Here is a 24,959-nt window from a genome sequence, read left to right on the forward strand (position 1 = left end):
ATTATTGCGGTTGTAAAACACCAGATCAAATCCATAATGACAATTAAAACAACACTTCCCCATAATTACTATTAATCTGCTTAATTGCTAAACATATTTAGTCATTTGAATACTTAATATTTATTTTTAAACTATTACACCTAGGCAAATTTTAATGTGGTGTGTAGGCCTAGGTGTAATTGAGTGTTTGTCACTTTAAGAAATACGTGAGTAATTACTGTAGCCTTCAGTCTCACGGTTTTAGGCTAGTGAATAATAGTTGCACATAATGCATGAGGATATGTGGATGCAATTCATTGTTGTCTGTCATTAGATAAAATAAATGTAAATAAAAAACTATCAAGTTCATAGAAGGGATCATGTTCAATAAGGATTTTAGCACTAATTACGAATGACATACATGACCTGAGCTAGCAGAATTAGTTAGCAAGGAGCTCTCTCCAGATGTAAAAGTTTGCAAAGGTCGCGCTGCCTATTTCTAAATGACATTAAACCCAATAGTAGACCTACGTACATCTCATAGCCTAGGTAGGTTAGCAACACAAAGTTGAGAGGTGCAAGTGAGCAAATCAACTTGATATTAGCCTATTATTATGTGTTACCACAGAATCACTTAAGCTAAACTAGCAGCCATGTCTCGCTGTTTATGGCACGACAGCTGCGCATATGTGTGTGAGGAGAAAAGACGCACAGCCACAGGCTTGCCTTGTGCACACAAACAAGAACACGGTCATTCTTAAAAGTATTGATACTAATAAAATTAGGTATTGTGACAACTGCTAATAGCTATTGCGACACTTTTGTAGTATCGGTGCACCGTGCAACACTAAATTAGACGATCTCTGACGTTAATCAACCCCCTGTTGAATTTTCACATTGTTGTTGTTTTTTCCTAGCCTAGAAATCTAGACGCACCCTAGCGGCGGCAAATTAATTTGCTCAGCCTGTACGTCTAGTATCAAACCATAGGGATTTCTATTGGCTGACGCCGTGGACGTCATCCAATCACAGCGCTCTATTTTGTTAGAGTCTTAAGGCGGGCTTAACAGGATGGCGACAGTCCTGCGACAGTGAACAACAAGGAAGGTGGCTATGGCAAACGAAGAGTGGTTGTTTGAATCGGCGTTGGCGTCAACTTTGGAGGAGTTGGACTTGTGCTTTTCTTTGAAAGTTGAGCAACACAATGCACTTAAGTCATTCCTTTCGAAGAAGGATGTATTTGCCGTTTTGCCGACCGGATACGGATATGGTCGTAGCGCTGGCCTATTGCATGCCTAGGCAGTTTGAAAGACAATTCTCTGCCCGCCCCTTGGATTAAGCGAGGTGAATGGCTCGATTCCAGACTATACATTTCAATGATATAGGATGGCCCGCCAGGCTAGTTTTTTCCCCCATTTCACCTTGCTTGCAGGCTAGTATAATTAAAATTGAAGACCTTCGTTTAAAAAATTAAGACTTTGGCAACGGAATTTAAGACTTTTTCAGACCTTAATTAAGGAACATGACATTTAAGACCGTTTAAAGACCCCGCGGCTACCCTGCATTATGTCAGGAATACCAAAAGTACTTCTATACGGCTCTGGGCTATACTTCCCTGTCCATAATTCAGAATTGGCTGTGCCACATTTTCTTTTTCCTATGAACAGCACACAGTGATTTTCAACAAGAGCTATGGATCAATTCATACCGGATTTGTCCTTTAAGTGATTTGTAAACAAGGAGTGCTTTAGGGTCAATCCGGTAAATCAAAGACAATGACTCACATATTACATCTAAATTAGCCCAAAACATTTAGCTCTGATCACTCAAGAGACACTGACAATTGTCAAAAACAAAAACAAAATACAGAAAATACAGTATACACCAGGGGTATTCAATTAATCTTCAGCGAGGTCGTTACGGAAAATTTTCTCAAGCAAAGGTCCGGAGCATCATAATGTTTAGGCTATGTATATGTATGTATGTATAATATATATATATATATATACAGGGGCGGAGCCAGAGGGGTGGCTCCGGGTGGCACAGGCCACCCTTGAGATTCAATTGGCCACCCCAGATCCTAGTCTACAATTGGCCATTAACATGGTGTAAGGTGGGACCTTTCTTGATGCACTTGCAGCAGTGTGAAGTGTCAGACGTCAGAAATGTAAGTGGCAAACACACTTTTTTGAACTGTGGAACGAAAGGTTTCCCCGATCAGGAAATACTCCTTAATACGCAACTTTGTGTAGGCTTAACAGAGGTAGCCTAAATATCGTGCCTATGACGATGACAGCTTTAAAAAAAAAAAACATTTATTTCACTTGTCTCGCTGGATTGAAGGCAGAATGTGGGCTGTTGTGCAAATAGATGAATGAGGGTCGGGAGATTCCGTTAACAAACACCTAAAGTTTTGCCAACATTTTCTCCATTATTATCGTAAAATGTCTCCATACAGGGCAGGGCTGGTTCTAACCTAGGCTAGGCTACTATATTTGGGTGGGCTGGTAGAAATTTTGGGTGGGCAACATAGCAAAGCTGTCAAATTGGATCAAAACTAACATAAACACAAAACAAACACAAAACAATCAGTACTACCTAGCTTGAGTTGCTGCAGCCAACAGCCAGGGATAGGCAGTATGTCTGATACATGTATGTAAAATACAAAAGTATATTAGTAGTAGTATATTGTCATTTTTATTTTATTTAGTTGGAAAAAAATGGCATCATATTTTGTATCAAAATACTTTATAGGTTTGTAGTTAAAAATAGTGCCAAATTATTTTGGTAAAACCAATAACCTACTTTTGGTGATGTGATTATAAAAGTGCAAAACAATGAATGCAGCACTGGTGCTGACTTGTAATTTGCCCAGAGTTGTTGTGATCAGAATATTGAGATTCAGGGAGATAAGTTTCTTGAGAACTTTAGTCATCCAATTCAAACACATGGAACCGGTTATGTGGTTGCCCTTCAAGAAGTTGCACCATGTGCAACGTGCACAATGTTTGCACACATCCACAATACACTCCTTCATACCAACCTCAAGTTTCTTGAGAACTTTAAAGTTAGCATAGCCCAATGACACACAACTTAGATAATTAACTTTAATATGTTAAATTTTATTCAAATACAAAGACCTGCAAGAAGTTGCACCATGTGCAACGTGCACAATGTTTGCACACATCCACAATACACTCCTTCATACCAACCTCAAGTTTCTTGAGAACTTTAAAGTAGATAGATTAGATTCCCCATGCAAACTCTGAAATGAACAAACTGAACAAAAATGTTGGTAGTGTTGCATAGGTTATTGATATTAAATTTGAAAATACAGTTGCTTAATATATAAAGACGTATAGGCCTGCACAATATTGATAATTTAAAAGTAAAAATCACATAGGCCTATTATTTAGGAGGACTACCCTCGCAAAAAAGGGGTGAGGGTATGTTTGTTTTAAATGAGTAGCCCTCCATTTGATTTGGGTCTTCAGGTAGCCCTCATTCCCAAAAAGGTTGGAGACCCCTGGTCTACATGAACTATTTATTGGTGTATGTGTGTCTATAAAACCATCAACTGTGCATAAGTTAAGACAACCAGAGGAATACAATAAATCATCTGTTGGAAATTGTCTCTCTTAATGTCTCAATTAAAAAATGAGGGAAAAAATCCAACCTTTAAACACATTTGTGAATGAACCAGGTATCGTCAATTAATAAATGTTATTCCTTAAAATACAGGGGGCATAAGTAAGGAACCCCCTATGTTAAAATCCCATAGAGGCAGGCACATTTTTATTTGTAAAGGCCAGTTATTGAATGGACTCAGGATACTATGCATCCCGATAAAGTTCCCTTGGCCTTTGTAATTAAAAGATAGATAGATAGCCCATCACATATCCTTCAGATATACCTAGATATATCATGGTTTTATTTCAGTTAGCTAATAGCTGGTTTGATTTGCATGCTACAGATTCTATTAATTGCAAAAGAAATGTTGACTGGCAAGTTATTCATGACTGCAGATGCTGACCGCAGCAACGCTACTTCCTAGTTTACCTGGGTTACAAGAATGCCCTTTCACTCCTGTTACAATATGCTGTAATTTATAGCAGGTTAAACAAAAGTGAGAACATTTTGTGGGGCAAAATATACTTACCATTTTGGTACGCTGTTTGTTCAGCAATTTGATCTGATGGTCTAGCGTAGTCTTCCAATTTTTTAAGAAGCTGCCGGCCTCTTTTCAGTGGAATTGAGCTGGAACCAGTTTAAACCAGTGGCAATAACGTTAGCTTTGTCATCTTGACTGACATCCCAAAGACATTTTAAAATTCTGTGCATTTTGGCAACAGCATGGCTTAACACCATTCAAAACATACAGACTAAAGCTGTATAAGGCAAAGTAAGCTAGCACTAGCAACGTTAAATTGTCTAACGTTAGCTTTATATACAAGCGGCACAGCCAATGATGTAACTTACAAGTAGCTAACATTAACTAGCTAGCTAACTTTATGTGCTGCTTCTTCAGGTTGTTCAATGATATATTGAGTCTAAAAATATGCAAGAACATTAGCAAATTACCAAAATGTTAATGTACCTTCTCTGAGTTTTCGTGGTGGCGAGTTCTGCACAATCCTTCATACCCACACACCGTTTCACTTGGTTTCACTGGGCGCCAAATCTAGACTGCATTTTCTGGAGTCTTCCGCACGCGAGTTTATCTCGTCCGACCATCATAGACCTCTGGAGTCTAACTTGATTTCTCTAACTTGCTAACAAGTCGCAAGTTAGCTCTGGGGTAGCAAAAAGCAAATTGTGCCGCCTTCACGTACCATTGATTATAATATCTACTCGAAGGTTGAGGAGGTTTTCCTGCGTTCAGGAAAACGTCTGCGTCTCCGATTTTGTTGTCTCCCTGCGGGAGAATTTAACAGGTGATCTCCTTATATGGGCATAGATGGTAGCTTTTTTGTAGGCGAACTTCAGAGGTCTGTCAGAGCATCGTCATGTGTGGTGGTCACATCATATGGTTAGGCCTACTGTTTGCAAATGTGAACTTGAAAATATGTGCAATTAAAACAAATAAGCCAATGAAAATCATTTGAGAATTGTTGTACAACAGCTAGAGCTCTTACAGATCAGGCTAATTTATAAAACAAATAGGTCTGGATGAGCATTACATTAGTTCACTTAGAGAGCTCTCTGATGGATAAGCCTGAGTACAATATGAGATATATTAAGTCTGAGTATTGTATAAGCCTTTGCTGAGATCTCTTTTGTAAATCAAAAAAGGACTAAACTGAGATGACTAGAATGAGAACGGTTCAAGCTTGTGAAGAGATCTCTTTTACAGAACTGATGGAGCCTAATCTGAGATTTACCAAAAATATCTGAAATGAGAATTGCATGAGTTTACAGAGAGAGCTCTCTGGTGGATCAGCCTGAGTAAAATATGAGATGTATAAATTAGACAACACTGAGCATTATTTAAAATATTGATGAGATCTCATTTGTATATTAAAGGGAGTCTACACTGAGATAACTTAACTCTTTTGCTCCAGAGACAAACCTGAGAAGCGAGAGACAAAAGCAATAATCTCATTTTTATAACATTTTTAACATTTTCTTTCCTCTGGGGAGACAGACCAGACGCACACACAAACTTCTGTTTGGTAGCTGACGAACCACCATTGAACTGGATTGAACGTTAGCAAACGGCTCTAAACAAGTAAGGCAAACACGGTATGTCTGGTACATGATAAACGTTAACACAAATTAATATTCAACTACACGTCTCTCATTATTAAAGAAGCCCTATGCAGGTCTGGTTATTCCTTTGCTGTTTCTGGGTTTTTGCCTGATTTGGGCTCGCATTTTTCACGACATAGCTCCCCCTGCAGCTTCGGTAGCAAGTGACTGCTACGCTAAACCCCTACTAGCTAGCGAGCTAGCCATCAATAAACCAAGCTAAACACGTAGGGCTCACAATGAAACGGTCGAGCAAACACATTGTTCAAGAGACTATCAAATCACATTACAAAAACGAAGTTCACCCAAGGGTAGGCTACTTACAATTTCAACAGCAACAAAGCCAAGTCGGAGTCCGTTTTGCAGTCTTCTTAGAAACTACAATCTGACTAAATTTTCGAGTATTTCCGCCGAGTTACATCCGGATGTGTTTGGACTGGACCAGAAAGTTGCATATTCGGTTTTTCCGCAGAGAAGCACTAGGGGGAGACGAAGCACCCACCAAACGACCCAAAAAGTGTTGTAGAACCATCAGAACGACTCTCAACCTGCATAATTAAGGTCATTTCTGCTAAAATTGTTGCATAGGGCCTCTTTAAAGCTCTGATATCACTGCGAGGGGGAGGGAGACGCACACACCACACGCGTCCAAAACTCAGCCAGGTGGTCGCTGAATAAAACTCCCACAAATATCTCGGAACAACGTCGGCATTACTTAATCATATGATTTACCAGTGTTCGTAACAGCTACCGCTAACGCATGCATACGGATAGCCTACAACTTAGCTATTTGCAGCTCCCTAAATACAATGGCAAGCATGTTTTATATAACAGGCATTCAGGGAGGGAGACACACACACACACACCACACGCTCCAACACTCAGCCAGGTGGTCGCTGAATAAAACTCCCACAAATACCACGGAACAACGTTGGCATTAGGCTACTTAATCATATGACCAGTGTTTGTAACAGCTACCGCATGAATATGGATAGCCTACAACTTAGCTATTTGCAGCTCCCTAAATACAATGGCAAGCATGTTTTATATAACAGGCATTCAGGGAGGGAGACACACACACACACACCACACGCTCCAACACTCAGCCAGGTGGTCGCTGAATAAAACTCCCACAAATACCACGGAACAACGTTGGCATTAGGCTACTTAATCATATGACCAGTGTTTGTAACAGCTACCGCATGAATATGGATAGCCTACAACTTAGCTATTTGCAGCTCCCTAAATACAATGGCAAGCAGTTTTATAAACGATCATTAAGCATTAAAAAAAGTAACCTACCTATCATTCGTGTTTTCCATTTGGACCCACAAACTTGCTTCCACCTTCAAAGTGTAAGGCAATATTTCAGCTAAGTCAAGCAGTTAAAAGATGCTTTGAAAGTTTAAAGTTTACTGTTGTCTTGAAGAGCAGGCTTTCAGCACTCTGCTCGTGGGGGAGGGGCAGTCTGCACGTGAATTGCAGTGTCTCCAGCAACACAGAGCTGCCTGTGGACGCCTGTATGTAAATAATGCGGGGGGAAAAATTATCGGCGAATGCAGCGGCTTATCGGCCGATGCCGATACACGTAAAAAACGCAAATATCGGCCCGATATATCGGTCGATCCCTAATATTGATCAAGCCACCCACATACTAATGGTGTGACGAATGGAGTGACGAATGGTGCCGGGACACTGTAGTAGTATGCAAACACTGCTCACCACTGGCAGAGTTTATGATCATAAAGTGCCGTCCTTTTTACCTGCCAAGGGAAATTACTGCGATTCTGCTAGTCGCAGTATACATCCCGCCTACCAACAACAACAGCGATAAGAACACGGCTCTTAGTGAAGTGTACCAGGCTGTCAGTGAACAACAGACAGCACACCCAGACGGTTTCACCATCTTCACTGGAGATTTTAACCATGCTGATCTCAAAACTGTACTTCCAAAGCTACACCAGCATGTTGATTTTCCAACAAGAGGAGATAACATCCTGGACCTGGTCTACACTACACACAAAGGAGCATACAAAGCCACCCCCCTCCCCCACATTGGACTTTCAGACCATATCACTGTTATGCTAATGCCCGCATACAGACAAAGGGTAAAAGCGAACAAACCGGTTCGTAAGCAGGTAAAAGTGTGGCCTGAGGGAGCCTCCGATGCTCTTCAAGACTGCTTTGACACAACAGACTGGGAAATGTTTAAGCAGGCAGCCACTTACAACAACCGGACAGACATAGAGGAGTATACAGACACTGTAACCTCTTACATCACCAAGTGCATCGATGATGTGACCCACACAAAAGACATCATCACTCGGGCTAACTGGAAGCCATGGCTGACAGGGGATGTCCTCAGGCTGCTGAGGGCCAGAGACAAAGCCTACAGAGCTGGGGATGAAGCTGGCATGAAAACAGCGAGAGCCAACCTGTCCCGTGGCATCAAGGAAGCAAAAAAGGAATACACTCGCAAGATAACCACCCACTTCAAAGACAGCAGGAACTCACAAAGCCTATGGCAGGGCATTCAGGCCCTCACGGACTACAAGCCCGCGCCACAGAGCTGTGAGAGCAACATCCCTCTGCTCAACAACCTGAACCGCTTCTTTGCTCGCTTTGAAGCACAAAACAGCACCTGCCCACAAAAGACCCATCCCCCTCTACATGAGCAGCCCCTGTGCCTCTCTGCCGACAGCGTGAAGAGGACACTTGCTGCTATCAACACCCGTAAGGCAACAGGTCCAGACAACATCCCAGGTCGTGCGCTGAAGGACTGTGCAGGGGAGCTTAAGGATGTCTTCACAGATATCTTTAACACTTCCCTGAAGCAAGCCATCGTCCCATCATGTTTCAAAGCTGCCACCATCATACCTGTGCCGAAGAAAACTGCTCCATCCTGCTTCAATGACTACCGCCCTGTGGCACTGACACCCATCATCATGAAGTGCTTTGAGCGGCTTGTCATGTCACATATCAAAGCCATTCTCCCCCCCACCCTGGACCCCTTCCAGTTTGCATACCGAGCCAAGCGGTCTACAGAGGATGCAATCTGCTCTGCCCTCCACCCAGCCCTCACCCACCTGGAAAAAAGAGACTCATATGTGAGATTGCTGTTTATAGACTTCAGTTCTGCATTCAACACCATAATACCACAACAACTCATCTGCAAACTTGACAAACTGGGACTCAGTACCTACCTCTGCAACTGGCTACTGGACTTCCTCTGTCAGAGGCCCCAAGTAGTACGTGTTGGCAACAATACCTCAAGCAGCATCACACTGAGCACAGGGGCCCCCCAAGGCTGCGTGCTCAGCCCGCTGCTCTTCACCCTGCTGACGCATGACTGCACTGCAACCTACAGCAACAATCACATAGTGAAATTTGCTGACGACACAACTCTGGTGGGTCTCATCACCAAGGGCGACGAGACTCAATACAGGTTGGAGGTCGACCATCTGACCACGTGGTGCAGGGACAACAACCTCCTGCTGAACGTCAGCAAGACCAAAGAGATTGTTGTTGACTTCCGGAGAGGTCACACCCAACACCTGCCACTGACCATCGACGGTGCTGTGGTGGAGAGAGCGAGCAGCACCAAATTCCTGGGGGTGCACATCAGTGAAGACCTCTCCTGGACCACCAACACTGCATCACTGGCGAAGAGAGCTCAGCGCCGCCTGTACTTCCTGCGGAAACTCAGGCGAGCAAGTGCTCCACCAGCCATCATGACCACATTCTACCGAGGCACCATCGAGAGCATCCTCTCCAGCTGTATCGCTGTGTGGGGCGGAAGCTGCACTGAATACAACAGGAAAGCCCTGCAGCGCATAGTGAACACAGCTGGAAGGATTATTGGTGCTTCACTCCCCTCCCTGAAGGACATTTACACCACCCACCTCACCCGCAAGGCGACCAAAATTGTGAGTGATGCAAGTCACCCCGCTCACAATCTGTTTGATCTACTGCCCTCTGGGAAGAGGTACAGAAGCCTGCACTCCCGCACTACCAGACTCACCAACAGCTTCATACACCAAGCCGTAAGGATGCTGAACTCTCTCCCTCCTCTCCCCCCTCCACCCTCAGCTACATAACATCCTGGACATTGGACCCAAAATGGCCGCCTGCACTACTCCACTTGCACACTTGCACACTTGTACACTTTACAACTGGTGTTGTTGTCCTGAAAACACAACACTTCTGCTGCTCTTACATAACTTGCACCACTATGCCACTTTCTTCTTACTTAGGTCAAACAGAACTACCCAAGCCTTTTATTGGCCTGTATTTGCACTAGTATTTTTATTGACTGTCTATGCACAATTTCAACCACATTTTGCTGCTCTTATTTTTTCATTATTATATGTGCCCTCTTATTTACTTATTTACTTACTTTTTTATTTACTTATTTACTTACTTTTTTGTTTACTTGAATGTTATGTTTGTCTGTGGACCTAAATTGGTAAAATATGTCTTGTCTTCACCGTGGGATAGTGAGAAACGTAATTTCGATCTCTTTGTATGTCTGGAACATGTGAAGAAATTGACAATAAAGCTGACTTTGACTTTGACTACTAGGTCATACCCTTGATCTTGTTTTGTGTTATGGTTTTTCTGTAGGTAATATTATGGTTGAAACGTCCTTCTCTGACCATTTACCTGTTTTATTTAACTTTGTCATCTCTAACCCTGTGCAGGCGGCTAAAGCTACTGGCCGCTACTCTCGCTGTATAAATTCTCAGTCAGCAGCTCAGTTCTCTGACTTTTTTGTCAAAGAGGCCATTGCTACTATCATGTCCTCAGCCTCCTCTGCCTCATCCAGCCCAGATGATATGGTTGCTCTTTTCCACTCCTCCTGCTCAGCCATTCTTGATATGGTGGCTCCTCTTTGTCACAAGCGTCCGAAATTTAAATCTCAAGTCTGGTTAGATGATGCCTCCCGCTCACTCAGGCAGGCCTGCCGGAGAGCTGAAAGGAAATGGCTAAAAGACCGTCTTACAGTCTCCCATGACATTTTTAAATCTACTTTAGCATCCTTCCAGGCAGCCGCCAAAGCAGCCAGAGCTAAATACTTCTCTGATATTATTAATCAACATGCTAACAGACCCAAAATTCTGTTTCACACTATTAATCAAATCACCAACCCACCCTCACCTGCTCCCTTCACTAGTGCTGATGCTTGTGAGAAATTTAAGAATTTTTTCATTGATAAAATCGAAAACATCAGAGCACTGTTCTCTCCCCCTCCTCTGCCTTCCCCCCCAGTTAAGGTGTCTTCAGGCCCTTTATCTCCTTTTTAGTCACTTTGCTGATGTATCGCTAGCAGATCTCAAGGGCATAGTCCTCTGTATGAAACCCACATCTTCCCCTGGTGATGTTGTCCCCTCTCCTATATAATAATAATTACCGCCCCATCTCTAAACTCCCTTTCCTTTCCAAGGTACTGGAGAAAGTAGTGCTGGCCCAGTTGCTTCCCTTCCTGACTCAGCATAACATCCTTGAGCCCTTCCAGTCAGGTTTTAGAACACTCCACAGTACTGAATCAGCTCTGCTAAAAGTCACCAACGATCTGCTTCTCACTCTAGATTCAGGTCAAAATGCAATCCTGGTTCTATTGGACCTCAGCGCAGCGTTTGATACTGTGGACCACAACACCCTCCTTACCCGTCTTGAGGACTGGGTAGGCATAAAGGGGACAGCACTACTTTGGTTCAGCTCCTACCTCAGACACAGAACCTTCTCAGTATCCCTTGGTTGCTCCTCTTCCTCCTCAGCTCCTGTTTCCTATGGGGTCCTGCAAGGCTCCATTTTGGGCCCTTTGCTGTTCTGTTTATACATGCTCCCCCTTGGTGACATCATCCGGCGATATGACATCTCTTTTCACTTCTATGCTGATGACACCCAGCTATACCTGCCCTTAAGATCTGATAACTCCATTCAGCCTCTTCTGGATTGTCTCCAGAATATTAAGTGCTGGATGAATAATAACTTCCTTCAGCTAAATGATGATAAGACAGAGGTCATAATTTTTGGTCCTTCTAAAGCCCCCTAATTGAAGGAAAATTAGCCCACCTCTCCTCTTTTGTCAAGCCACGTGCCAAAAATCTAGGTGTCATCCTTGATTCAGAACTCTGTTTTAAAAGGCAGATTAGCTGTTATCAAGAGTAGCTTCCATCAGCTGAGAATTATTTCCCATCTCAAACCCTCTTTGTCTCCCAAGGACTTAGAAATAGTAATTCATGCATTTGTTACATTGCGGTTAGATTATTGCAACTCCCTCTATCTTGGTCTCCCCCAGTCCCAACTCTCTCGTCTGCAATTGGTACAAAATGCAGCTGCTAGGTTGCTTACTGGCATCAAGAAATACCAACACATCACCCCTGTACTGGCCTCCTTACACTGGCTCCCCATTAGCTTTAGGGTCCACTTCAAAGTCCTTCTGATTGTTTATAAGGCACTGCATGGGTTGGCTCCCTCATATATTTCAGACCCCCTCCATCCCCTCTCAGCATCCAGGTCCCTTAGGTCTTCTCTCTGTGGCCCGCACCCGCCTCAAGCAAAGAGGCGATAGAGCTTTTGCGGTAGCAGCCCCACGTCTGTGGAATTGTCTGCCCCCAGATGTTAGACTGTCTCCCTCCATCACCACTTTTAAATCAAGACTAAAGACCCACCTTTACTCCTTGGCCTTCCCTGCTTCCTAGCTGTCCATCTCTCTCCTCTCTTCTTCATATTCAAGTGTCTTCTGTACTGTTGCTATTTATTTGTTTAGGGCTGTCTATTTGTCTATTGTATTTCTGTATTTGTCTTGCTTACTTTCTCTGTGCTTTCCTTTTATATTTAGCTTGTCCTGATTTGCTTTTATTTCTATTTTTAGCCATATCCTCTGTACAGCACTTTGGTCAGTGGAAACTGTTTTAAATGTGCTCTATAAATTAAATTTACTTACTTACTTTTACTTACTAATTGAAATACATTTCTTAACTTGTGATATCACCAGTTAACATGGGCGTATACTTATCCCCTATGTTACCCTGTGTTAGCTGAGGCTATATAAGCTACATGTTGTAAATGCTGTAAACCACTGCAATAGTAGATAGCTATATCTATAGAACAGAAGTCTATTGTCGGAAGTTCTCGGAACAATGGGATGTCGGAGCAGAGGGTTTATTTTTTATTCGAAACAAAGGGACGTAGGACTAGTGGGCTATAGGACCAAAAGGGACATTTTCGGGTTATTGAGAATTCGGAACAATGGAGCGTTGGAGAAAAGAGCTGTAATGCACATGAACGGCTCACAGCTAGGGTTGGTTGGTTGTGACTGAGTAAGTAAGCTAGCCTAGGCGGAACTAGGTCGAGGAGATTTAATGGCTCTCCGATAGGCCTCTCTCAGGGGTCGGGAACCTTTTTTGCCTGGAGAGCAACTTTTACCATTTTTTTTTTATCTCAGAAGAGCCACATAAAGACGGTTACAAGAAAAAGTTTGGATATTTAACGTACAGTTACTTTCATTCAACAGAGGATTTTTTTAATACATGTTCTACTAGTTTTAAAAGTAATGTGCAAGTAACTTGAAATGTAAAGTGGAATGACAGAAGTATAGGCCTTATTCCCATGTAGGCTAAACACCACCCCCTATTTTCCCAGTGTCCTTTGGAATGCAAAGTAACATCATACTGTAGTTAACAACACAACACTGAATTTTCATTGACATGTCATTGGCGAAATTGAACATTAACCCTACCATATATAGTCATATATCCATAACGCCAATTAAATACCATCAGGGCTCTACACTAACATTTTTTTTCCAGGAGCACTTGTGCGCCCAAGTTAAAAAATCTAGGAGCACAGACAAAAATTTGGGCGCACAGTCACTTCTGTACTTAACTTACACATAATCTAACATTACACTGCAGCTAACAGTTAAACATGCCAGTGCACCAACTGCGAATATTAAGAATGACTGACAACATTTAGGCTACAGGAAACAGGATTTTAAAGATCAGTGCCTACTTTATTTTCAGTCTGTTCTATTTTCCTACCCGTTGTTAATGTAAAATAATATAATACATTGCCATATTTGCATTTAGCCTGTATATCAAGTATCCTGCCAAATGTAGGCTAATTTATTTATTTGTGAATCCATCTGTAGCTAATCCAAATATGCCCATGGTGACCTATCTGACTGCATACTGCCTAATACTACTGCTAAAACAGTCCATTTTCTCTTCCACAAAACCCAACATAGGCTATCAAGGATATATATATTTTTTATCCTTTTTTTTAAATATCTGCATTGATGGGGGCAGTAGGCAAACGTTAGGCCTACTTTCGTTTTGCACTTCAGCTTGTATTCGATGTAAACAAACAAGCATGCGTGGAAGCCTGGAGTTGTCAGTAGCGTTCTACCTTTGAATAAAATGGGAGTATTACGGGAGGCTACTTTTGTGCCTGTTCGCTACAGCTATATTTTGCATATTGCAGCCAATACGTCAACTGGGCTAAAAGGCATGTTAGGTTACCTTTCCTTCTCTCACTGCATTCTCAGAATCTCATCCTGTTCCTCCTATATCCTATGAATTTGGTGGATAGAAGAACTAATTTCTTCAATCTTTGCATCTTGGCTGGCTAGTCTAACTTTCCGCTTTTTCTGCGCGCTCTTGGATTTGATAGAACTACTAGCGAGTCACAACGCGAAACTGCTAACGTTGATGGGAGGTGTCGTTTTTATGCTGCATTCGCGACGTGATTCTATGGTTTGCACATGTTTCTCGATGTTCCGGTGTATCGCACCAGTGCGCCTAAATATTTTTTTGCACTCGCACGCAATCATTTTTACTCGCATGTGCAAGTGAAATGGGCGCACTGTAGAGCCCTGACCACGGCATTGTGTTGGCATTATGGATGTGACAGCTTTGCGCGGAATTGCCCTTAAACGTGAACGCAGGTTTGTCTTTGTATTTTTCACATGTGAGAAGAAAGATTTCTCACATGCAAGTGGAACCGAACAGGGTTAACACAGCAATAGGCTCCTAAGGCATCTGTGTCAACGTGTGTGTTTGTGTGCGCACGCCCACCGATACTATCGGCCCGATATTAGCATAAAAATGTAATATCTGTTAATAGCGTTATCGGATTTTTTTGCCTTAAACCCAATAAAATAATGCTTGCGTTACACCCAAATAGTGCCTATGCGCTCCTGAAGCGTTTACCGGCGCACAGATGATGACCTCATCAAGCTGCGTCTTGAAGCATACAAACAAGCGTGGATGGCTGCAGTAACAAACTTGCTCGCTCTGTTTCAACATTATGTCTGTGGTTTGGAAGTGTCTCCTTCGGACGTTAAACTTGCGATTTCAAATGACTGCAAAGCGTCAGTTATGCGAGGCGGAACCAAGACTTCTTCCTTCAATACTTCCAAGAGCAGGGTGGATTGAGCCCAGTGTATGTTTATATTTTAATGATTGTGGGTATGGCCCGTTATGAAGGCCAGTCAGTCTTTTAGCCCCGTTCATTGGACTAATACTAAAGGAGGACTTTGTTTACTACTGGAAGGTCTGGACTGAAACTTTGTGCCTTCCTTGTTCTTATTGCACACTACCTTAATGTTGCATCTCTTTGTTGTTGCTCATGTAGAGCAGTGCTGATTGAGCCCAGTTCATAATTTCAATGATTGCATTAGCCCAAGTAATGGGCTAGGGACACAGGCTGCTTAGATTTGTACACCTTAAAATGTTTCGTTTTTTGTACTTAACCTCAAGCCTGAAGTATTTTTTGTAGCTCAAACAAATGTTTTCAAAATTGTGCAGTATAGTTGCCACATTGTAATTGACTCATATTTGTGCATTCATTCAATTAAGGTGATTGAGTTTTAGTTAAAGAAACAGTTCATGAAGCATCCTACAAATGCAGGCTCATTTAACACAGAAAAAGGGTAGCCTGTCATACACTATGCCTGTTACTTTAGTTGGCTTTACATTCTGCTATGTTGCACATAGTTGTTCAGGTACAATGTTTTATAATTTGTGAAGAAGTCAAATTTGCCCTATTTGTTGTGGGCATTGTCAAGATTATCTCAGGGAGAGTGTAATCCAAACTGTTGTTTGAGACAATTAAAAAAAAAAAAAAAACATGGCACTTTTTCCCTAAATTAAGTTGAAGTATTTTTCTTATTTTGCACAGACAATTTTAACATTTGGAAAGCCTTGTTGCATTCAAGAATGCATCCAGTGGGGCATCACAATAACATTAAGCATGTTGTGTTAATTCCACAACAGGAGATATGTGATGTTACCTAAATTAGTTTTGAGGAAAAATAACCCACATATCGGCATCGGTATCGGCTGATATCGGAATCGAAAATTGAGAGTTGGACAATATCGGCATATCGGATATCGGCAAAAAAGACAATATCGGACATCCCTACTTTGACACCTTTGCACACTGCTGCTTATATTTGTCAAAGTATATGTTAATTACTTTTTGTAAAATCTGACTGACTATTTTGAATATGATACTTTCACTGGCATTTAATATTGTAAGACTGTATCATGATAGACACCTAATGTGTATGTGAGTGTGAATGGTATGCCTTTTTAGAAGAAAGCCTTTTCTGGGCTAGTCTAGTCTAGTCTAGTCCCAGTCTGTCCCTGTGTTCATGCGCACACACACACACACACACCCTATTAGAGTAAGGGCAAGTGGAACAAAGGCAGAATGCAGTAATGGCAAGTGAAATCAAGGCAATAAGGGCAGATACTGCACTCTGCCTCCTTGGTTTCACTCTACTTTTCTATACAAACTGCAAAATAAAATGTAAATTTAGCTAAGAAATGTATTAGGTAGCCATATGAAATTTTAACAGATTGAAGAGCAGACCATGTACTTCTTATTTGTGCAAAATTTTTTTTTTTGAAAAAGTGCAGATACTGCTCTTAGCCTTTGTACGGCAGAGTTATATAAATTACTCAGATAGACTACAATATTAGGCTACATTTTGAAAATGAACAAACTAAAATAAAATAGCCTACATTTTAATTAAATACTTTTTAATTATTTTCAAAAGCTGAGCCGCATCAGAGGGATCAAAGAGCCGCATGCGGAGCCGCGGGTTGCCGACCCCTATCTGAAATTAGTCTAGGCCTACCAATAGAAAATGCATGCAACAGAAACACAGATGGCAAAATCTACGACGGAGTAGCCTATTATGGCCACACAAGGAAAAAATATTTTTGCCATGACGAGATTAAACTCGACATTTCGAGAATAGGCCTAAAGTTGAAATGTCATGTCGACTTTAAAGCAACACCAAAGAGTTTTTGTACCCTAAAATAATGTTTCCAAAATCGTTTCAGTGGTTCATCAACTCGTAACCGGGTGAACGGCACTTCTGCATTCGCTTCAGAGTCCTGCGGAAAGTTCCATTCATGTGCCTTCCCAACGTTCGGGCCTATGTTTTGCTTATTTTCTGATAATTACCGGTGTTGTGTGCCTTCTGGTTTCTCCACCTACTGGTTTCCTTGCGCGTGCATGTGCTGCAGCAGTTGTCAGACATTCACAAACAAGTTGTTTTAGGCGGTTTGAAGTCGCTTTTCATATATACGCCATGAGCGCTCGGCTAGCCTACATTACAGCCACTCGGACAAAAGACATGTAAAAAAATATATGTTTTGAAAACTAGCATTAAACTGGATTCGATCCTGCAAAAGCAACACATGCATGACTCTCTCCAGCCTGATTCCCTACTCCTTGAGCCAACTAATACCTGGCCGTTACGCGATACAATTAACTACTGTAGGCTACCATCAATTAATAACGTAGGCAACACCCAGGTAACATGTTGTCCAGGCTATCTGAAACAAGTGGTTGCCCTTCACCTAAAACAACTGAGGGGTATTTCACAAAGGCAGAATTAAGACATCCAAGATAAGTGATAAAGCGAGGTTTGACATAGCTTTGTCTGGTCATCCTAGCTCAACTCATTTCACTAACGCCAATCCAGGATCAGTAGGAGCGACTATGTCAAGCCAGGTGTAAGTAATCCAGGATGTGTGCGCGTTCTCGTTTCTGCCCCAAAGAACTCACGGTTGGAATAAAAAAGACGCAGAAAATACGTCTACGTGCGCGTTCTCGTGTTGGGATGACTTTGGCCAATCGTGTAACGTGGAGACGCACAAGACCGCCTCTATTTAAAAACAATTACTTCCGCATTCATGAGCGATAGCTTAATCTACACTGGGGTGGTTTTTTGTGTCTAACCTATAACATCAAATAAATCAATTGTTATCAGTTGTTGTGTGGTATGCACGTCCATAGTGGGATATTTGCACGCACAGCCCTATTAAAGCGCATTCGAGATCCAAAATGTTAGTAGAGGCGGAGCTCCACCTTTAAGATTTATGACAGAATCCTACACGTGAGATAACTTCGTTTTTAAGACAATTGATTGGTCAGTGTGCGGTAGATTACACGATTTGAGCTATAATTTAGCACATAACCTCCTCCCGACCAGGTTTGGTTGACAGCATAAGATACCATGGTGATATAGCGACACTAAAACAGATCCACTTTCGTGTCACAGCATAGCCTGGCTTTGAGCGCAACATACCTCGCTAACCCACTAATCGGGATTCGTAGTACACCCCACAGGCTAGGTGCAGAGAATAAATTCCCATGGTAACTTATGTGCCAAGTCAAGGCTAAATTCATCCAGGATAACCAAAAAATCCCAGTTTAATCCCTTATCTACACTCTAAGAAGTAAAGTGTCATTTTTCTTACACATTTATTGTGTCAAGGCTGTTTTAACACATAATGTGTTGATAATGACACAAGATGAGTATTATTATAGACAGTTGTCCTCTCTATGCTTGTGGTACCAGATTTTTCAATAGCTCCAGTCTCAGGATAGACCCTCTTGAGGTGGTGAGTGAACAACTTCACTTTGATGTAGGTTAGATCTTGAATTCTATTTTGAAAAATATCTAACTATCATTAAGTTTGCTAGCAGCTAGCGCTTGCTGTGCACTTTACTTTAAGGCTAGACGTTATCGTAAACGTGCTAATGACCAACCATTTCGTCCGAAAATTCTAAAACAACGATGTTTTTAATACTTGAAAATAACATTTGCTAAATGAACCATAAATTTTTCAGTAGCGATAGGTGTGTAGATTCGAACAAAATCTAGTTTGGTTCTTACCGGGCTTTTACTGCCTGAAATATCCGTGGTATATTTTGATTACCACGCTCTGAGTTTAGTGCTGGGCTGGTGGGTGCCTATTAGTCTAGGTTAGCAGCTAGTGGCTAGTGATTTAGCTAAATGTTTGTGTTAGCTGTCTTAAATTGAGATTGTTGCAAATTTTCTCATAGTTCTAGCGTACCATGTTCATATATTCATAACGGGATGACTTATGGTATTGTATTTGGCTTGATGTCACTAAGATCACAAAAGTGGTCCAAGTTTGAAATAATTTGTTGCCAACATTTTGAGCTCGAAAATGAACATTGCATCATACAGTTCCACATTTCGTCTCGTTCCATTTTGATCAAGGAACCGTGGACCAACAGAAAAAAAAACGTTTCTTCAATCAGTAGGAAATACTTGCTAATTTGGTGTCATCAAACATAGAGGTATTAAATTAAGTGCTGGTGTGAGCTTTCATTCAATGCATGAATGTGCATGTCTGCGTGAGAGAAACAGACCACTCCATAACGTTGATAGTAGGGATGTGAATTTCTGCCAAAAATGCCATTTGATAAACGAGGAGCAAAAGTCGAATATCATTCGAAACTGTGTGTGTGGGGGGGGGGATCTCACAATGACGTAAAGGAAGGCCAATTAGCCCATTTCACAAGATGGGGCCGCTGTGTAAATCAACTTCCTGTGGAAGAGCACTGTCCCATAGACAGCAAAAGAAAAGTCCACAGGAAAGACAGAAACAGGAAGAAGTTTTACCCTGCCAATTAAGGTATCATTAACATCAATGAGGCCGGACACCTGGACACTGTGAAATTGGTCTATTTCATCTTTAGCGATTAGGCTAATAGGCTGCAGAGTTTACGGTCACGAGGTCATGACAATGCTCTTCTGTTTGTTTACTATGTAGCTTACACAATGCAGCCTAGATGCTACCCTGCTGCGCGATCTGTGACAGTTTGCGCGGGGTGAATTATGTAGCCTGTAGCCTAACACATTGGAACTGCACGAAAATAACAATATTCAAAAAAGTTATTTTAAGATCGAATTTAGCACGCAGTTTGAATATTCGAAGATCGTGACTCATCCCAGTTGGTAGCAAAGTTATGATTCAACCTAATGGAAGGCTATTAATGATGAAACGACACTTAATAGAACGTGGATTTATGCAGCTTCCATAAAAACAGAGCAGACTATATAATACATTGTCTAGCATTGACTATTGTATGGTCAAATTAGAATATAACGTGGTCCAAAGCTATTGTAGCCATAGTCTTCCTGTTAAAGATCTCCAGATTAGTGATTTACGCCTATCTGATCCGCCATTTACCATTCACAAAAACTGGTATTGTGGTACTGGTATTTACATTATTAAAGCAGTAATCTCATGTGCATGTTTTCACAAACTTTTTTGTGAATAATGTTAGCCACTACTCTACTGAGGCCTATAGACATAATAATCATGCTTCTGTAATTTAATAATGTCTGTCTTGTATTTCCAGGGCATGGATCATGAAGAAACATTCAAAATTCTGGCAACAGTGTTCAAGAAAGTGGAATTTGATGCAGATTTAGCTGAATTCATTGATGTTGACTCAAATGTTTGTATAAGCAACTTGGATAAATTCCAGATTTACCTTTGTGAATCAACCAACTCTCAAGCTGACAATGGAATGGCCTGTCATGTTCAGGTAAGTGTCCATTTCTGTAAAATTAGTCCTATTGTCCATTTACCCACACTGCTTCACATTTCCATTTAGATGGCATTAAAGGAGAAGTTCGGTGTGATATTGACCTAAAGTGTGTTGAAACATGATACCGAGTGTGAGCTTTTGTCTCATAGCTCATTTTGGCTTGTCCCCTGCACTCTGGCGCTAGTTAGCCGATGCCACCAACAGGTTTTCAAAGGGGGTTCCTTGGGCATCGGCCTAGCCATGCAAATAAATCACTGTTTTACACCATTTACGAGGCTCAAAGTAGCTCCACACTTCATTGGTAGACTTCCGAGGGCCCTGTGGAGAGGCTTGGATTGTGAGTAGACTATGCATAGAAAGTTGTTGTTTGTATGTCTGCAAGTTAAATCATTTTGTTCAGTTTCAGACAGAGCATTGTGTGGAGTTTGTTTTTAAAAACAACTAAAATAACTAATAATAGCAACACATGACATATTTATTTGGGATTTTTTTGTAGTTATCCATCTTATAAAGAAAAGGTAGCCCTGGCGAGTAACATCATTACCACTTTTCCATGCCTGAAAGTTCAGGTGGACAGGAAAGGACAAGGATTTGTAAGTATTTTATACATTTGAGTAATAGTTTGAAGATCAACTGAAACCAATAACTTTTACCAAAACATTACAGAAGGCCAATTTCCACCAGAAAACACTATGGCAGCAGAACTGAAAAGCAACAACTATCTTAACTAAAATCTACTATCTAACTAAGCTAACCTTCTAACTAAAAATGTTTTGAAAGTGAGCGACTTTTGGGGAGCTCAAAACTGCTGCTTCCCTACATTGACTGGAGTGACAGGGTTTTTCACCGATTCCAAAAAAGTAAATCGTCATCAACTTTGATATTTCAGCTGTTGGTACAATACATTCATGCTGATGAAGACATTAATGCATTAAAATACTAGTTACTGACATGCCTCAGTTACCTTGTAACGCCCTTCCCCACGGATTGTACTGATTGTAGCTGTTCCTTTGAATTTGTCTTCAATCATACCAAAACAATTGTTTTGTTTTTCTGTTAAAGTTTGATTCAGAGTTCAACACTTTGTTCAAGGGAAAGGGAGATTTCTTCCTCAGCAGATGGGAAGCCATAGTCATCCCACAGCTGACCGCAGTTGCAGTAAAGGAGAAACATGAAATCGCATCGCTCACTGAGGGAATGAATGACCTAACAGATGGTAAACTTTCAGAAATTTTCAGCATCTTAACATGTTGGATAAGTGGATCCTCAAAACAGTTACTAGGAACTGTTTTTAAAGCTTTCAATGTCTTGATTTGAATTTATGATTGTGTGCTTAATTTTTCATTTGCAGATGAGAAGAGCTACAAAATCCTACAAATTCTGACCCATCTTCTCCCCAATCGCATCCAGCCGGTGCAGTGTCAAGTCGGCCATCACACACCTTATTGACTTTGTACCGGTAAGGTTTGATGGTTTTGTTTTAATACTAATGTACACCGTTCCTGAAAAGATTTGGAATTTGATTATTTATCTAGCAGGAGTTGACCTGTGGTGACCTTGACCTGCTTTTGCTCCAAAATTATCCTATAAAAAGTTTGTTGTGCTATTGTAGATATTCATGAATTGTTACATAATCCAAAGCAATTTTGGCGTTCTCCATATCCTAGTTATTCATATAACTTGTTCTTGACCATGCATTGTGGACAAGAAATGCAATGCTGGTAACAATTCAGTGGCCAGCATTCGGATAGCAGCCAATTACCAGACCAGTTAAATTAAGTTTGACATTTTTGTTGAATAGTGGTATGTTAAAAAATCGATTCAATAAATGCATATATTTTGGTCAAATTTGTACCTTTAATACAATATGCAGGTGTGATATGGAAAGTCCATATTGCTGAATTAATGTTGACTCATTGCACCAGTTTCCCAACACTACAATTTTGTTGGACAATTTCTTCATATCCTGTTCCATTTTTTCCCTTTCAGACTGGAACTAGCATCTCATCCCTCTGTTCTAATGATGACTCTGAATGCCACGCCTCTCAGCCACAACTCCTATTCATTGGCAGCTTCAAGGATGCAATTCAGCAGTACGTCATCGTTGGCAAGAATGATAAGGTCATCATTCCCCTTCAGGAAGATCTCACCGGCACTGTAGACAAACTGTTCAAGCTGTTTTGGGTCTGTAACTCAAGCTGTTTTGGGTCGTATCCACCCCAACTTCACTCTGACTTGTAGCCAAGATGGCTGCCCAAAAACATATCACTGTATGAATTCATTTTCCAAACACCTAAGTAGAGACCACAAGATTACACAAACCTCTGAAGATGAACCTCATCCAACCCATTTTGAAATCACTACCCCCAAAGCAACTCTTGAGATCCCCACCGAGGATAACATTGTTGAGGATAACATTGTTAAGGATGGCATAGCTGAGCCCGAAACGTCTGCAGCCACCCCAAAGAGTGCTACAGCATCATTTGTTGCAAAAGTATTCTGGGTCAAATGTTAATTTCGCTGCTGTTACCAGAACTGTTAACTATGTTTTGTTATGTTTTAACAATTAATGGAATCAACTGTTAGTGAATTACAAGATTCTGTGACTTCAACATTCAGAAAGTATTCTTGATGGGCTTAAGGCAGCCTTTGAACAAGAGTTGACGATGACGATGCAATGTTTAAGTGACGCATATGATCAGCTCAAATGGGCAAGAGTACAGAACAGGGTCTGTGCTCTCTTTGGAAGCTTTGTGAAGTTATTCACCTCATACCAAACAAGCAGACCTTTTTAATGATTATTAATTTACTTAATTTTCTGTATTTTGATTACCATTTCTATGCATATGTTGTTAAAGCGACAAAAGAATACAAAATTGTTACCTTAAAGGATTTACTTCATTTTAGGCCACTTGATATTGTTAAAGACTTCTGCTCAGATAAACTGTATATTAACCCTAGATACAAGAAGGTTTAACCTCTTCATTTGTCTCTTTATGTCTCCTGATATGATTCAAAGATGTTTTATTCAGATGAACTGTATTTTTAAATATAAGAATGTATAATTGTACTGATGTATGTTGTGTTGATGTTGAAGGATTGTGGCATGTCATAATAAACTAATAATCTACATATACTGCTTATTCTCAACTTCATTTGTGAATACCAGTGGGTTAATACTGAAATAAATTAGCCTTCTAATATGCATAAATGACACATATATGTGTTTAAAACTATTACACTTTACTGACACACAGTGTGTCGGAATGACACATTACTGTGTCACAATATATGTGACACATCTAATGTGTTAAGTTGAAATTGACACAAAATGTGTCATCCCTGAGTAGTGAAATTCTACACAATTTGTGTCATTTTTGACACATTACTTCTTAGAGTGTAGGTTGAAATACCCCTCTGGTTACCTTAGGCTGCTATACGGCCGTCAGTGCACTGTACACAGTATGCTACTCTTTGTGGTTGATCAAATAAAAATAAAAGATGTTGGTGATGACGTTATTGTAGGCCTAGTAGACCTACATTCTTAGAAATTAAATGGTACGAGAGAAGAAACGATCTACATTTTAGCGCACTAGACCGCGATGTCTTCAAGGGTTGAATGAAGGGAGTTTGCAAAAATGTGCGTATTTTTCCAAGTCAATAAACATTCTTAATTTTCGAATATCTTTGTCAGGGAACATTTGACTTTTCAAAACCATAGGCCTGGTAGTCGCTCAGACAAGGAGAGATAAAGGCAATACCATTTGTGTCACCTAATGCAAGACAAAATGTTGACAGAGTGTTGTTGCTTGCGTGGTTAATTCATAGGTAATTTGATGACGGTTTTCAGAGAATTGGAGTGGCTCATAGAGATAATGCGCTGAATAGGTCGGTCTGATTCATATGTGTACATATTTGGTACGAATCCATTTTAATGCTATAAAGTGTGCAAATTTATAGCCTTTATTTTACATGTATTTTTGTACGAGTGGTTGTAGTGTAATGATCATGGGATAGATATGAAAGGACTTCAAATCCGTCTAAAACAACTTGTTTGTAAATGTTTGACAACTCCTGCAGCTGTGGTGAGCAACGCGAGCGAGGCACACAACACCGGTGGACAATAGATTATCCCTTAGGGACCGTTCGTTATTTATAAACGGGATCACCGGAGGGATTTTGAGTACTTCCATCAAAAGTAGCATGACCCTCCCCTGTCTGCTATTTAATTTCCAACGACCCTCCAGCAGCATTTTCAAAAATGACATGACCCTCCCTGGCTAATTGTCGATGTCTTCCGCCCACGCTCTTACGCGCTATGAAAGCACATCAACTTATGC

At 41.0% G+C, this 24,959-nt stretch overlaps 1 protein-coding gene and 2 long non-coding RNA genes across 5 annotated transcripts in view; 2 read left to right on the forward strand and 1 right to left on the reverse strand.

The window, feature by feature from the left end:
* LOC121693191 (nectin-3-like protein) overlaps positions 1 to 24,959 on the reverse strand; it is a 104,175-nt gene that overhangs the window by 56,931 nt on the left and 22,285 nt on the right. The gene's annotated exons all lie outside the window — the stretch shown is intronic.
* LOC121693479 lies at positions 163 to 24,286 on the forward strand. The gene is made up of 3 exons (XR_006025517.1): positions 163 to 173; positions 2,650 to 2,662; positions 24,145 to 24,286. It is a non-coding gene; the product is annotated as an uncharacterized LOC121693479 (long non-coding RNA).
* LOC121693383 lies at positions 20,939 to 22,737 on the forward strand. Its single transcript, XR_006025486.1, has 5 exons — positions 20,939 to 20,956; positions 21,116 to 21,212; positions 21,682 to 21,835; positions 21,971 to 22,078; positions 22,609 to 22,737. It is a non-coding gene; the product is annotated as an uncharacterized LOC121693383 (long non-coding RNA).

Source organism: Alosa sapidissima, chromosome 2 (genome assembly GCF_018492685.1).
Source record: "Alosa sapidissima isolate fAloSap1 chromosome 2, fAloSap1.pri, whole genome shotgun sequence".
NCBI lineage: Eukaryota > Metazoa > Chordata > Actinopteri > Clupeiformes > Clupeidae > Alosa > Alosa sapidissima.